This window comes from Sceloporus occidentalis, unplaced genomic scaffold (genome assembly GCF_023333645.1).
Source record: "Sceloporus occidentalis isolate IW3139 unplaced genomic scaffold, rSceOcc1.0.p SCAF_6, whole genome shotgun sequence".
NCBI classification, from domain to species: domain Eukaryota; kingdom Metazoa; phylum Chordata; class Lepidosauria; order Squamata; family Phrynosomatidae; genus Sceloporus; species Sceloporus occidentalis.
In genome coordinates this window covers 100,606,582-100,623,756 of record NW_028316986.1, presented here as the reverse complement: position 1 = coordinate 100,623,756, position 17,175 = coordinate 100,606,582, and positions in this window count along the sequence as shown.

Genomic DNA, 17,175 nt, shown 5'->3' with positions numbered 1-17,175 from the left:
GTTCTTCTGTAACTCAACAGGGTAACAGTTAACAACCAGTATGTATCAATAACTAGTTTTTCAGATTTATATCTTTTGAAGGAATTTCAGCTTGCTATATCAGTTGGTCATATTTTCAGGCTATCTGATGTGGGGGGCCAACAGGGTTTTTCCCCTTACGTGCCAAGGACCAGTACCATATTTTCACTCTTTGACAACAAATGTTTCTTGCCTAGAAATTCTCCACAGACCGATAATGGTTTGTACAGCAACACCAGTCCAGGGACCACCACTTTGAGTACCACTGGTATCAGTAACTTATCTCACTGCATTTTCATGGATCATTGGCATTGTTCATGCAAGTTCAGTGATTGTGCAATAATAATACAGTCCGCCCTTGCCTTACGCGAGGGATCCGTTCCGGACCCCCCAGAGCAAAGCAAAAAGCGCCTATGCTCAAGCCCCATTAGATATAATGGGGCTTGTGCTCGCCGTGCAGCCACACATGCTTACCCCAGGCACACGCGCCATTCTCCCATTCTCTCGACGGCTTCCACATAAGCTAGAATATGGTGCGGGCTCACTATAATAATAAATTTATTTATAGCCCACCTCTCCCAAAAGGATTGAGGCGGGTTACAACAATAAAAAACATCAGCAACATATATCATACATACATAATTTAAAATTACACAACCCTCTTACCCCCTATTATAAAACTAACAACATAAAGTACAAATTAAATTAATAAATTAAACATAACTAATAAACATAATTAAAATGAGGCAACTTAGGGCAAACAAGGGCAAACCACATCATCACAGTGGGATGAACAATGAATGCATAGTTCACAGTCTACAAGGGACAACATCATCTTTCTTTTAAGGTTTTTTTAATTTATGCTGTAAGTCAAGAATCCACAAGTAAGTCTGAGAAGTCACCTGTTATCATCCTATGTGGATTTCACAATTATATATACAGTGGGCCCTCAAAATTAATTAGGATTTAGGGGTGCAGAACCCCTGTGAAAATGGGAAAACTGCAGTTTTGTTTTGTTTTGTTTTGTTTTTTTTTTTTTTTTTTTTTTTTTTTTTTTGTTTTGTTTTAATTTTAACCTGAGGGAACACCTCTAGGAATCTATAGGCTCTCCAGTGCAACTCTGTGGTCAACATCTGCCAGAGGTTGATTATAGAATTGCACTGGAGGATCTGCAAATGCCAAGTGAAAGAAGTGTTCTCTCTTATGAATCTCTAGATCCTCCAGTGGATGTTGACCATTGAGATTCCTAGAGAACATATTGATCAAATCCATGAATAACCAAACCTACAAAAAACTGCAAATGTAGAGGGCTGACTATGTGTGCATAGCCTTAATGTCCTTATTCTAAAGAAAAAGTCAGTACAGTCTGAAGAGGGTGGAAAGGAAACACTTTGGCCTTGGTGTAGAGAACCTTGCAAGCTCCTGGTGTAAAAGTTGCTTCTAAGGGCCACTTGTATGCCTACCTTCCTTGCAATGCTGAATATTGTTAACTATAAACTTAAGTAGATGCTTGATTGCATGATGATCTTCACATGGTATACCTATTGTGTGATATCATCATCCTCTGCATTAGGGGAACATCGTGGGTGAAGCTAATTGGCTATAGTTGAAGACAGGATTGGACACCATGTACATCTAAAGCTCTGTCACGGACCTTTTGTCTCATTATTGGCCAGAAACTGTTATGTTTAAGAGGGAGCTAGTTTTACAAAGTGTATCATAAAGAGATGATTACTCACAAGGAATCTCAAGGACATCATTCTGGCTCTGAGATAGGACTACAGTCAAAACATTTCCGCTGGGAGGAGACAAAATCAGCTGTGGTGAACCCTAGCCATGCACAATTTAATCAATTTAACATTCTCAAGGCCTTAACTAAGCAGGTTAATTCTCATGCCTGATTTTTTTAAAAAAACATAATGCATATTTGTTTTTATAAACTCATTGCCAGATCTTGCAAACAACTCACTACAGATAATGGCCAGCATGTACTTAAGTACTACTTATGCATGTGTATGTCCCTTTTTGGATAGGGTTCAGGGAGCCAATCTCAGCCAATTAATTAATTAATTAATCTCTTGTCACATTAACTAGTACATTAAAACATCAGGAGGTGTACCCACATGCCCTTCATCCTAAATATAGGATTTATTTGTCCCCAGCAGGCAGGCAGGACTATATTTGAAGATAACCAATATTTATGCGCAGTCAAAATCATTCATTAGTTTACAGCTATCTGTGATCCCTGCACTCACTTTTGGTGGCAAATACAAGGAATTGGGAAGTTCAACCACCACAGTTGGGCCACCAAGTGGATTAGTACCAGCATTTTACTTCCTAGACTGAGCACAGGAACTACTATGTACGATTAAGGCATGACAGTGGAAGAAACACTCTGGAGAGAAGTGATGAATGACAGAATTGTCGAGTCCCATTGTCTATTCTATGGCACTAGACTTTCAGTAAGTAGAGAAAATACTGAGTTATTATTGCACTGAGTTCAAGAGGCCAACAGAAAGTACCCAATATTGCTCCCTGTGACATTCCTAAAGAACAAGCAAGAGTACAGGTTAGGAGATAACTCAGTAGTGGGAAGCTATTGTAGGACAAAAAAGGGTGCCTGCTTGGGAACACAAAGCCACTTTGCTTTCTACCCCCATAGAAAGCAACACACACACACATCCCCTGCAGCTTTTGAGATGCAGAGATATGACAAAGAGCACACCCAAGTCTTCCTCTTACTTTGTTTTCCTTGTAATTGAAAGATACATCAATAGTCACATTTTTTTAGACTTACAGCATGGAAGGCACTGAGCTCCAGAGAGCTAGAATGCTTTCTTTCTCAAACAAAAGCTGTGATTTTTCATTTTCAGTCAAAGGGCCCAGAGGTTCTTAGAAAGAGAGATAACGAAGTGTCTTGAAGGAAGGAGACAGCACACACACCTTGCAAACAGATATCCATCTACACTTAGCAAGATTTATCCCATCCTATGTTCCTGTTTTTAACAAATCATGTATATTGCTATTAAAGTTGCCAAAGGTGAGCTTGCAGTATAACCAAAAAAACCACTCTTTTAATGTGTTTTAGGGTGTGATTCATACTGTTCTGTTTATGTAACCACTGGGTTTTTATAAATTGTACTAGTGCAATGGTATAGATAGCCTTTTGCTCAGTCTTTGGGCTGAATCTGACCCAGGGCAGTAGTAACCAAATGTAATTAGCTGCAGATAGATGTGTATTGATCTGAATGCTTATGACTTGACATGCTTATCCCAGTTTTTCATGGACAAAACTGATTGAAATGCAGCTGTATTCTGAGGAGAAGTTATAAATGGGAAGCCCTATGTGTTCCCATTGGGGCAGGAAAAAACTAGGAGTAATTTAATATTCCCATCTCATGGAATCTGGAATGGCAACTTAATCTGATTCAAGGGCACTGAAAACTGAGGTGGTTTACAGACCACCCCCTTCCCCACCGGATCAGGGCCTCAACTGCCACAGTAGCAGCCTCAGAGGCCCCGATCTGCCGCTTTCCAGGCCACGGAGAAGCGGCAAAAAGCGGAAAGAGGGCTTCATGCTCCGAGGACATCTGACGGCGGCGGAGACAAACAGAAAGGGGCCGCCTGAGTATATTGTCCCGCACACCTCTACTGTAGAAAAGACCAGTGTTTATAACATTTTCAGAAATGTAAGGTGCATAGTGCCTGAGGCAATAGGATATATTTTGCAGGTGAGGTTGGATAGATATTCAGTGGGGCTGGACTTTTCTGCTGTTACAAGGTGAGCATATTTTATTCTGCTCCTGCCACAGTGCATTGAATGAGAAAGTACAAACAAGGGCAATGCTTTGGCTGTGTATCTGAAAACTAGGTAATACAACATAAACACAGTGAGTTATTATTGTTAGATCTGATGGAGTTTAAAATAGGTGTCAGTTGTAAACCTCCAAAATCACAAGAGACAACAAGCCAGCTTCTTCACAGAAGAGGATATAAAGCATATTGGTATCTCTTAAGAATCGCAAATGCCTCTACTCAAATATTGAAAACTCAGGGCTAAGTCCAATGTCAAAACCACCTAGGGTATACCTGCTAAAAAGAATGGGACCTGTAAGTCACTCAAATCTCAAAGGTTTCATTGGGTTGGTTTTTTTTTTTCCAGGTGTCTGCTCTGAGCAGGACTTACACTGGATTTAGTCCACTGTAAACATTTTTGAGAGCTACCATGGTTTAGTGAGTTGAGCATTTGACTACAGCTCTGGAGACCAGGGTTCAAATCCCCACTTAGCCATGGGAATCCACTGAATGATTTTGGATAAGTCACACTCTCTGTCTCACAGGAAGGGAAAGGCAAGCCCTGTCTAAAGAAATCTTGCCAGGAAAACCCTGTGCTAAGTTCACCTTTGGGTTGCAATAAGGTGGAAAGGACTTGAAGGCAGACAATACACACACAGAAATTTCAGATTCGCAAGAACCTCACGTTTCTTTTTGGTTTCTAAACAGAAGTTTCAGAATCTTATAGCTGTCAGGATAAACTAAATGTGTGCGATGAAACTGCTAAACATTCAGCAAGATAGGAAAGTAAGGTTTCAGTAGCAAATAAGAATGAGGAATGTAATGCCCAGCACAGTTACCTGTCTGTTCCCTGACTAGAAAAATGGTTAAAATGCATTTATTTCATTTACATCCAGCTTCTCTTCCGATACATGACCCAAAAATTGCAGATTAAGTTATACAGAGCCAGTGTGATGTAGTGCTTTGAGTGTTAGACTACGACTCTGGAGACCAGGCTCCGATTCCCTGCTCAGGCATGAAACTCAGTGGGTGACCTTGGGCAGCCTCAGAGGAAAGCAATGGCAAATCTCTGAACAAATCTTGCCAAGAAACCCCATGATAGGGCCTTAGGGCCGCTATAAGTCAGAAACTATTTGAAGGCATACAGCAACAACAGACTCAATTTAGGGTCACCATAAATTGGAAATGACTGGAAGGCACACAACAACAGAGAATTTCTGCTGCTTTTTACTTGTGTTATGAGACCTGCGTAGAGAGGTCTGCCTTCGTAACACTTGTCCAGAAATCAGCCTGTCTATAACCAAAATGCAAAAAAAATGTCATCCATGAACATTTCACAAACAAACATCTCTGTTACCATAGCAGCTTGCCATAATGGTCTAAATCAGGGGTAGGCAACCTGCAGCCCGCGGGCCGGATGCAGCCCGGCGAGGCCTTGGGACCGGCCTCAGCCTGATCCTGCCGCCGATTGCCGCCAGGGCTGTTGGGGGGCAATTGTCTATAGAAGCCTCAGAAACATGCATTTATATTAACATTTTTTAAAAAATCAGAAAATTTTTTCGCGTGTCCTCCATTTTTTTAAAAAAAGTGTCTTCCATTTGAAAATTTTGTCCTACATTTGTCCCGGTTTATTTATATATTTAATTTTTTAAAAAATTATTTAATTATTTATTTTTTGGCTTCGGCCCCCCAGTTGTCTGAGGGACAGTAACCCGGCCCCCGGCTCAAAAAGATTGCTTACCCCTGGTCTAAATGAAGCCTACTAAACAAAGAATGCTCCTCTTAATGGGAAGCAGGGATTTCCTAGCAAGCATTCATTATAATAATAATATAATAATTATTTATTTCTAACCCACTTTTCCAATAGATCAAAGCGGGTGACAATTATGTGACAATGCTAAACATCTCAAAGATCAGACCAAATATTATAGTTAGGACATAGCTATAATCCCAACCTGTCATCTGGGGCCAATATGCCATGTTTTACTTGGTTTGTATGTATTTGTATATTTTTACTCCTTGTCTTTTAAAACTTACACAGGCCCCATACAGAGAGGCCAGAAATAAAGCTGCTTTGGGTCACTTTGGAGGTATGCTGTTTAAATGATGCATGCGTCCTAAGAGTCCTAAAGACTGGAGCATGGTTTTGGTGCAGCTTCTGGACTCTTAGGACACATGCATCATTTAAACAGCATAAGTGACCAAAGCAGCTTTATTTTGGGCTCTCTGTACAGACCCATAGGCTCGTTACAGACGGGCTCTTGAGGCGCCCCCATCACGTGCTAGGGGTTGGCCGGGGACCTAGCGTCCACACTGGCCTCACCCTTAGCACGTGACGGGGGCGTAATAATGGCGGCGCCCTATACACACAGGCGCCACCATTATTACGTATCGGACGCATAGCGTCAGCACGCCGCGCAGCGCTTATGACATCGTGAGTGCGCCATTGGCGCCTCGCGGCATCATAACTGCACCGCGGGAAGAAACGCCATTTTGGGGCTTCTTTTTTGCTCCGCGCGGGAGCTGCGTGGTTTGGCTGCTACGGCTCCCTCGTGGAGCAACCAGCAGCGCCGGCAGGCCGCCGCTTTTAGGCAGTCTGTAACGCGCCATAGTTACTTTTTTTACTTTGCTTTATACTTTTTTTTTTTACATCATATGCTACAATCCTCTGCTCTTATTCCTTCTCTCCTATTCTTCTCTTCTATTAAAATGTCTTGAACATGCAGTGAAAGTAATCCAGTATCAGTAATCTAACCACTTTCAACATGACTATACCCTAGTTTTGTGTCCCAAACCAATCCATCAGTTGAAAACCAATTACAGATTAGATTGTTGGCAGAGAAATGTAAGAGAGAGGTGTAGATAGCCATGTTTGCATGCCATGATAAACAAATCATGGAGGACATCTCTGTGGTTTCTTTAGCTGCTTTTGTGCCAAATTAAAAAGATTGAACAGAGTACCCTAGCAAGGTGATCATACACAAGCCAGGGCTCTTACAGATCCTTGACTTATCATGTTTTATATTACTTCCAACAGTTATCTGTTTATTGTATCCTTTGAAAAAAAAATAGTTGAGGCATTATCCTATTTTTCTATTATAATTAAACTGGTATTTTCTAACTTAAAACAAGGTCTATTCTAGATCAGGTAGAGAGGCTACAGGTTATCTATCAGCTTTTCCCACCCCCAGGTGAAGGAATTATTATATTCTCATCTGTTTACTAACTGCAGAATTTACTGTTTTTAATTCACATAGCATTTTTTTAAAATCTCTTTCACAATAGATAATCTGTCAAGGACAACAGTAAAGCTGCTGGAGGGTTTATTTATATATTTATTTATAGCTATGGTTTTGCTCTTCAGTTCACATCTGGGACTAAGAGACCTTATTATTACAGCCCACTGGCACCATGTGCTATCATTGCCAGAAGTTTTCCAGATTGGAAGACTAATGTTCCCCAATACATTGCTCTCAGTCTGCAATATCTGCTTCTGAGAAATAAAACAGGTTTGTATTTTTTTTTAATCCCATAAACTTGTAAATCAGTGTGAATAAGACATAACACTGAGGAAGCATAGCAATGTCCCAGCCTGCAGATATCCTAAAATTGTAAAACTTTGCAAAAAGAACATTTTGGCTGGGATCCTGTTGGGGAGTTATGAGAGCACTTTATCCAACCAATGTTATGTTACTGAACCCACTTTTTTGGTCATTGCAGAGGCTAGATTTTTTTGCCAAATATTCAATGATCAAAATACTCCTCCAACCCACCTTTTAAGCAATGCAACCACCCATGTTGTTGGAGAGCAGCAGGATGAGTGAGGATGGATTAAGCTATTCTCCTATCACTGGATGTCTGGCAAGGATGACATTTGCAGAGATCTCCTGAGGGCCCTTGGAGATCCCTGTGGAATCCTGTTGTGCCATGTCCAGCTGCAGAAACTAGTTGGACATGTCTTCACCGATCCCTCCCCTCTCCAATGACATGGGCTGCTGTGTTCCTTAAAAGCTGGGTTAGGGGAGGGTATCACCAAGAACTACCTACCAGACCTATGTCTCCCTATGAGGGATCCCAGCCTTAGTGGCAAACTGCCTACACATAACCTACAAATAAAAAAAAACCAAGCCATTTATAAAAGGTAAAAGTAAATGAATGTCTAGTCATAAGGGGCAGTGCTTATCTCTGCTACTAAGCCGAAGAGCCAGCGTTGTCAAAGTCAACAATGTGATCATTTGGCCAGCATGATTGCACCTAGCGCTGTTACCTTCCCACCAAAGTAGTACCTATTTATCTACTTGCATTTGCATGCTGTCGAACTGCTAGGTTGGCAGAAGCTGGGACTAGTGATGGGAGCTCACCCCATTGTGTGGTTCTTGGGCCTCAAACTGCCAACCTTTCAACTTTACAATTGGTGTCTTAACCACTATGCCACCAAGAGGCATTTATAACCTACAGGAAAATTGAAGCAAGGGTCCCAACTAGAGGAGAAAGTATTTATAATGAAGCATCAGAACTTCAGATATTTAGGCTGAATGAATCCCTCTACCAACACACCTGGGACTTATTTCTGAACAAATATGGTGAGGATTGTGATATTAATGGAATACTCAATAGTCTAGTGTATTTACTTTGTACACATACTCTACACCTGGGCAACTTGTCCAACAAAATCTACACTATGATAAGTGGACCCAGGCTGATTTCACTCAGGCAAAGAATTACCTTGAGAGCCAGCATGATGTAGTAGGTTGAGCGTTGGACTATCACTCTGGAGATCAGGGTTCAGTTGCCTGCATGGTCATGAAAATCCACTAGGTGACTTCAGGCACATCATATACTCTCAGCCCCAGAAATCCCCATGATAGTGTTGTTTTAGGGTTGCCTAAGTTGGAGGTAACTTGGAGCACACAACAACAACAACAACAACAACAACAATTACTTATAAACTTTATGGTTTATTATTGTTAGCTATCTTGGGCATGGAATATAGAAAGATATGTCTGCATGAGAGAAAAATAGTATAACTAAATAAATACATTCAAACCATGAAAGAAGAGCTAATGGTACAGTTCATGAACACTTTAAGAAGCTCATCTTTTCTTTTTCTTTCTTTTTTGCACAAACTCTAAATAATACCACCTGCACATGTCCAGATTAATTGTATGAGTATGGGTGCACGTGCGCACAGACACACACAGTCATGACACTTAAGGTAACAAAATCTATTTCCATTCTTGACGAAAACAGGAACCTGAGAAAGGCTCACAGAACTAGCAGATTTAATAAGCAGATCTTCTGTAAGGCAGCTTTTCTTACTTACAACTAAGCTGTTTATCCCTAAGTGACACCATCTGTTCTCATAGACAAGTTCTGTGAAGTGTGAATTGGCCAACACTGGAACTCAATTTGGCATGTCCAAGTCATACTAAACAGACAGGAGGGCTCAAATATGGAGGGGGGAAAGGGTATCCTATACTGAGCAGGGGAGATCCTGAGGGGTCTGGCACAGTCTGCAATTCCTATTTCTACAGGGAAAACAGTTGAGGATAAACTGTAGATAATGCCTGTGGGTATTTACAGAAATTGAAACTTATTTTCTTGTATCAGTGTATCTGTTGCCCAGATTTTTCTAGAGCTAAGAAGCAGCCTTAGAGCAGTTAAAAGCAATAGTCGGAATGTTGGGCAGCTTTGGCCTGGTCTAAGACCCATCTCTAGAACAAAGGAGTGTACTAGTACAGTTAAAATAGGACTACATGTGCATCTACATTGTAGAAATAATGCCATTTAACACCACTTTAACTTCTGTAGCTCCATCCTACATAATCCTGGGGGTTGTACTTTTGTGAGGCACCAGCATTCTTTGGCAGAGGAGGATAAAGACCTTGTAAAACTACAAATCCTGATTCCATAGGATGGAGCTATAGCAGTTAAAGTGGTGTCAAACTGCATTATTTCTACAGTGCAGATACACTCTTTGACTTCCAGGTGCATAGCATTAAACAAAATTAGCTGAGGCAGGGGGTTTGTGGTTTTTATTTTGGTTTTGTTCTTTTTTCTGTGTGTGAAATGTATATTATGCTACGGTAATTTCAGAATTAAAGCCATCTCTTTTTCATTGCAGTTTGCATATCATAATCCAGCAGGACAAACTGTTGACCATAAAGCAGCAACATTTGTTGCCTTCAGATCTCCTCTTCCTTTGTATCACATCACAGCAGGCAACAAATATGGGCAGTTGCAAGAACTTCTTGAATTACTTGCCTCTTCAGGGCTAGTTGTAAAGATGAAATGAGGTCACAAAGATGCAGATGAGATTAGATTATATATATAGACACCTACCTACCTGGAGCCAGTGTGGTCTAGTGATCTGAGCACTGGACTATGACTCTGGAAGATTCAAATCCCTGCTTGGAGATGGATGACCTTGGGCATGTCAGCCTCAGAGGAAGACAAAGGCAAACCACCTTTGAAGAAATCTTGCCAAGAAAACCCTGTGATAGGTTCACCTATCAGAAATGAATTGAAGCCACACAATATAGATAAATATAGATATATAAAATCTCAGACTCAGATACAGTCAGCTGCACAGGCTTCCAAGGATATGTTTGGCCTTAGAAGACAACGAGAGTAGTTGCACAAAGCAAGACTCAAGAGACAGTTGCTTTCTGCACACCATTTTACAAACCTCAGCCTTCCAGTGCCTGGCATCCTTCAGATGTGCTGGATAACAGCTTTCATCACCCTCTACCCATCATGGCTTCTGAGACAGTGGGAGTTGTAATCCAACACATCTGGAATGTTCTCAGTTGTGGGATCCCGTTTCCATTTAATATACTGAGTAAGCACTTTAAAAGGGTTGGGTAACTGTGACCTTTCAGACATCTTTGGACTACAACTCTAATGATCTTCATGTGCTGGCAAAGGCTGATAGGAGTTGCATTCTAACAAGACACACATTCCCTGTCCTTGTCTCAATGTATTATTAAGAGCACAAACGTGTGTATTTAGAAATAAATCTCACAGAGAACAACAGGATTTACTCCAAGTAAAGTGGGTATGGCAAGGAAACCTAACTCACCCATTTGTATGTACCATATATATTCAACTATAAGTCAACCTCATGTATAAGTTGAAAGCAAGTTTGAGCACCAAAATTATGGATTTTGATATGACTCATGGATAAGTCGAGGATAAAACCTAGGGACATGTAGCAAACAATGTAAAAGACAGAGTTTACTGTCTACTCAGAAGACCAATTGGAAAGTAAATCTCTTTCATTATAGACCATCTTGAATAGTGGACTACACAGACAGCATTAATTCAATGATGATGAAGACTAAGCCTGTAAGTTATAGCCCATTATGTACATAGTCCATTATAAACTAGATGCCTTCTGGATGTTTTAGATGCAAGAAAATATGAGTTAAAATAGGGCTGCACAAAATGTGGCCCAGGGGCTGGATGCAGCCCACCAAAGGATTTCTGGAGGCCCGGGCTCCCATTGTCAGGAGGAGGGGGATGTCCTGGCTCCCAGAGTCCTCGGCCGATCACACAGGGCTTTGGAGGATGGGAGCAATGGACTCTTCCCCTAGAGTTTGCCTCTGCTTCCCAGGGGAACTTTTGCTGGGGGCAGGTTTACAGCTCCTCTCACCCCATTGGCCAGGCAGGCCCAGAGAGAGGAGCTTTTTGCAGGCAGGGCAGCGGAGACAGACAGCAGGGCAGAGAGAGAGCAAGAGAGCAAACGGCAAGAGAGCTAGAGATCACGAGAGAGCCTTGGGCCCTTCTTCTGGTGAGTGAGGGGGAGGACAGGAGAAAGAGAGGAGGATGCCAGACCACCATGTTGTCCTCCTCCTCCTCTGCCTAGTCGTTCGCTTTTGAGCAGCCTAGGGGTGTTGCCTTTGAGTGGCAAGGCTGCCCACCTGGCAAAACCCCAAGGCTGCTCAAAAGCAAACCACTTGGCAGAGGAGGAGGAGGAGGACAACGCGGGTTGGGCGTCCTCTCTTTCTCCCATCTTCCCCCCTCCTCCTCCTCCTCACAAGGCTGCCCGCCCAGCAATGGGGGAAAGAGACAAAAGAGGATGGGGGAAAGAGACAAGGACGCCCACCCACCGCGTTGTCTTCCTCCTCTTCTGCTGAATTGTTCACCTTCAAGCAGCAAGGCTGCCTTGCCTGGCAAAACTCCAGGCCGCTCCAAGGTGAACGACTCGGCAGTGGAGGAGGAGGAGGACAACACGGTGGGTGGGCATCCTTGTCTCTTTCCCCCATCCTCCTTGTCCTCCTCCTCTGGAAGGGAGGGAGGGAGGGAGGGAGGGAGGGAGGGAGGAAGAAAAGAAAGAAAAAAGAAAGAGGGAGGGAGGGAAGAAGGAAGAAAAGAAAGAAAAAGAAGGGAGGGAGGGAGGGAGGGAGGGAGGGAGGGAAAAGAAGAAAGGAGAGAGGGAGGAAAGAAAGAAGCAAGGAAAGGGAGGGAGGGAGGGGAGAAAGAAACAAGGAAATAATAAAGGAAGAAAAGGAGGGAGGAAAGGAGGGAGGAAAGAAAGAAAGAAAGAAAGAAAGAAAGAAAGAAAGAAAGAAAGAAAGAAAGCAGGCAGGCAGGCAGGGAAAGAAAGAAAGAAACGAGGGAGGAAAGAAGGGGACGCCTTGTCCCTTGGTAGGGTAACTAGCCTTTCTCTCCTTTTCCCAGACATGTTCCCCATCTTAGCCTTCCTGGCCAGGAGGAGGGATTCCACAGTAGCCTCTATTTTGAACATGGCTAAGAAGTATGGATTTGCATTTTGCTTCCAGCTTTTATTTGGTCATCCCCCCCCCTTTTTTTTTTTAATGTCCTACATTTCATCTAAAACTATTGGCGGCCCGAACAACCTTAGCCAATTTTAATTTCGGCCCCTACCTCCTTCCAAGTTGGGCACCCATGAGTTAAAATATGACCTATAACTTTTCTAGGCAGAAAGTACACCAATTCTCACACAGTGACCTCCAATAAAATGACAGTGCACCCTTTTTTTACGTGGGGGAGCCGTTCCAGATCCCCCGCGTAAAAAAACCAGTGTATGCTCGAGCCCCATTGAAAATAATGGGGCTCATGCATGGCACGTTGGTGCACACCACGGACACGCACCCCATTATTCTTAATGGGGCGTGCTGCCGCTTGCACCCTGTGCGCTCCCGCGGGCTCCGTAGCGGCTTTCAGCGTACGCTGAAAGCCACGTATGGTGTGTCTGCATATGACGCAGGCGCACTATAGTCACAACATCCCTGCACATGTTCACAAACACAGGCAAAAAAAATATACTTGTACAGGGCTTACAATCAGATCAGGATGCAAAGAATGACTTCGATGAAGGAATAGAGGTCATGCTTATCAAATTTGCCAATGACACCAAATTAGGAGTAGCTAATACCCCAAAGGAGAGGATCAAAAATTAAAATGACCTTAATAGATTAAAAAGCTTAGCCAAAACTAACAAAATGAACTTCAACTGGAAGAAATGGAAGGCACTGTACTTAGGGAGAAAAAATGAAATGCATATAGGATGGGGGACACCTAGCTTAAAAGTACATGTGAAAGGGGTCGAGTCCTAGTAGATCACAAGTTGAACATGAGTCAACAGTGTGATGCAGCAGCTAAAAAGCCAGTGGGAGAGGCTGGATGGCCATCTGTCGGGAATGTTTCTGAGTTTCTGCATGGCAGGGGGTTGGACTGGATGGCCCTTGAAGTCTGTTCCAACTCTATGATTCTATGACTGTCATGTGTATGACTGAAGTGTTTTCACCAATACAACTATGGAGTTCCCCATTTTCACTTCTGGTGAAAATCTACTAGCTATCAAGACCAGTTTTTCAAGAAAGTTTGACTTGTTTTGGTTCCCACTCAGGATTTGCATGTTTTTTCTGCAAAAGCTTTCAGTGGTTGAATCTTTTTAGCATTTGCTGCCCCCTTCTGACAGTTTAAAAATATCACAGACTTGCTTATGTGAAGTCGGCCTGATAAATTAAAAATTGGTCAGTCTTATTCACCACCAGCTGAGGCTTTTGCATATCTTTTTGAGGGAAGTAGAGTACATTTTATTTTTATAACAAATATTTACAGACTCTGATCTGTGTCAGCAGCCAAAATTACAAAAGACTAAGCAGGGTTTCTCAGCTAGGGTCTCTATGTCGCTAGCTGCTCCACAAAAAATCATGATGGAATGGGGGGATTTTTTTTTTAGCTGTAGATATAATTCCCATGCAGCAATTATTTGAGGCCTGAAAATTATTTCAAGGGTTCAAGGCAAAAAGGTTGGGAAAGGCTGTAGTAGTGGATTTCATCAGACTAGACTCTGGAATAAATGTATAAATTGGATTTATCTTGGGGACAGCCAGCCTGGTATGGTGGTTTCAGACTATGACTCTGGAGAACAGGGTTCGAACCCCTGCTTAGCCACCCTGGGCAAGTCACACTCTCGCAGCCTCAGAGGATGGCAATGACAAACTCCCTTTAAACAAAACTTGCCAAGATCATTCATAATAGGTTTTCCTGACGGTTAGCATAAATTGGAAATGACTTGAAGGCACACAACTGCAAGCCTAGTATTTTAGCTGGTAATTTTAGGGTTCTTGAGTTTCTAGGTCCTCCTGAATGTTCCAATAGCTTGATTGTGAAGATTATCTAATTGGCAGGTTGGGCCTTTTCCCATCATGTTACCAGCTGGTTTACTCCTAACAGAACAAAGAATTAGCTCTCCAGTTGCTCAATACAGGCTGCTCTCTCTATTTGCTTTCTTTCATGGTGAAGTAAAGGAACAAATAAGATTTTCTGAGAGCAACTCATTCAGTGCTGAGTGATGAACCCAAGAGTTCAAACAGATTCCCAATAGTTTGGACTGAACTACATTTTTGGAATGTGATACCAGTACAACCTATTGCTTGTCTTTAAACAAAGCATTCTGATCTTCATTAATTTCCAAATAAGAACTTTGACGAGGTTCCACTGGAATCAAATATATTGTCAAAACTGGTAGTGGAGGAGGATTGTAAGGTTTTTTAAAAATTTATATCCTGCCTTTCTCCAAAAATGGGATTATATCTTAATGAAACTCACTGATATTCTATACCAGCTGCTTAATTGCATATGCACAACCAAGTAACATCTTCTGGCTTGACCCTGCAACCCACCTTGATGGCCAGAAGCTGGATCATATGAAGATCTGTTCAGCTATGAATCAGGGCAGATGTTTCCAGCTCTCTTCCACCAGCAAGTGAGGTTGAAACCATCAGGAGGACTCCTTTGCACAATTCCCCATTGCAGCCTTCATTGCTAGTGGGAGAGAGCTAGAAACATCATCCTACTTGTGCCCCAATCACCAGCTGATTAAGAAACCAGTTAAGAAGTCATAACTCTAGGTTGCAAATCTGTAAGTGCAATACAGAATGCCAGCCAACTTGTGTTTCTAAGTGTGCAACTTTCCTGTTCACATACGTTCATGTTTCCTACTAGGTTTGTGGAGAAAAGAAGCCCAAAGCTCATATGCTTTCTTCAGCTAAATATTCAAGATCTGCTACCACATTACACAGTAATTAAGATGGAAAGGAGTAGGGGAACATATGCCAAGAAGCATCTATCTTTGCATTTAGGAGTCCTGGTGGTGCAGTGGTTAAATGCCTTTACTGCAGCCACTCACTCACAAACCATAAGGTTGCGAGTTCAATACCAGCAAAAGGGCTCAAGCTCGACTCAGGCTTGCATCCTTCTGTGGTCATTAAAATGAGTACCCAGATTGTTGGGGGCAATTTGCTTTCACTTTGTAAACTGCTTAGGGAGTGCTTAAGTGCACTGATAAGCGGTATAGAAATATACTTGCTATTGCTATTGCATTTGTGCCCTTTCTGGTACTTTTACAGAAACTGTTACAAAGCATCCAAGTATTACTCTTCTGCTGGCCTGTGATTTTTCAATGCATTTTATATTGCTGATCTTTAGGCCAGCAAGGACAAATACAGACCTAAGGTTATATCAAAGCTAGTTTTCTCTAGTTTGAGATACATCCATACATTTCACTGATATTCAACTCTTTCTTTCAACTAGGTAAATTCTATTTTTCCAGTGTTGCTAATCTCTTAATCTACCTGCTTTCATCTTTGAAAACTAAAAGGAACTGGTTTAAAGAGTGCCAAAGGACACACCCCGCTGTATGCTCAAACTGTAAAAGATGAACACAATTTCATGATAAATAATATATAACTGAATGTAAAATTAATTCATACTTTTTAAAAAATGTCTCATCCAATCCTTGGAAGCAGAAGGATGAATGTTCAATTACTGGCAAAATGCAGCAGCAGGAAGCACATTGGACTTAGATACCACAACCATCTCACAAGCCCAGCATGTCACCATTGCCAATCTGACATGTCCATGTGGCTTCTCAAGTAAGTGCACACACATCCATTTGCAAAAACATCAGCATGCAATTCCAGACGTTCAGAGCTTCCTTAAGTGTGGCCAGAAAAACTATGGGTGGGTGGATGTCAGAGTAAGTCCCTGTCTCTGCAGTTTATCAGTGCTGATCATAACCTCATGACTTGCTTGTAGTGATACTGTCACACAGATTGTAGCTGTATGGTCAAAAAGCATTCAACAAGAGACTTTTTTAAAAAATAGTGAAGTTGTGCAAATGTAAAGAAGAAATGGACTTCATTTTTGTCACTTGAAGCTAAGCATTATATAATGTGAATGACTGCAGGTGTCTGAGGTTAGGCAGAGATAGTAATCTGATCCCTCATCTATAAGCCACATGGGATTGCTCAGAAAGATACAAAGGTTGTGCAGGACAAGGAAAAAAACCAATATGCTATGAACTAATTGCACATTGGCAAGGTTCATTCAAAGAGGACGAAGTACTCTCTTGTTTACATGAACAGAAGTGCACAAGAACATTGTTCTGCTATGCAGATCCCACCTGAAGACAAACCTCTTTCATAAACCACTCCATAACCCTGTTTGAGTCAAGAAGTGATCACTTCAGCTTTGAAGTAAGGGATCCCTAAGCCAGATCTTCCTGTATGTGCTAGTTTCAATTCAGACGTTTACACACTGGATACATAGGTCTAAAGAGAACATTGCATTTGTGGGCAGTGCTTCCATATAACTCTCCTTCCTCTTTCTTTTGCTTGAACATCTGAATATAACCCATGTTGCTGTCCATATCTAGGACCAATATATAGGAGCCATTCAGATTTCTACTGAGAAATAAAAAGACACTTAACCAAAATGTTACACAGAGCACATTTTTGCACAATACACCAGAAAGTGTCATCACTGCTTACTGGCCTCTGATGGCAGGCAAAGGCACATTCATAAGCCACAGGCAATATGATCTTTCTA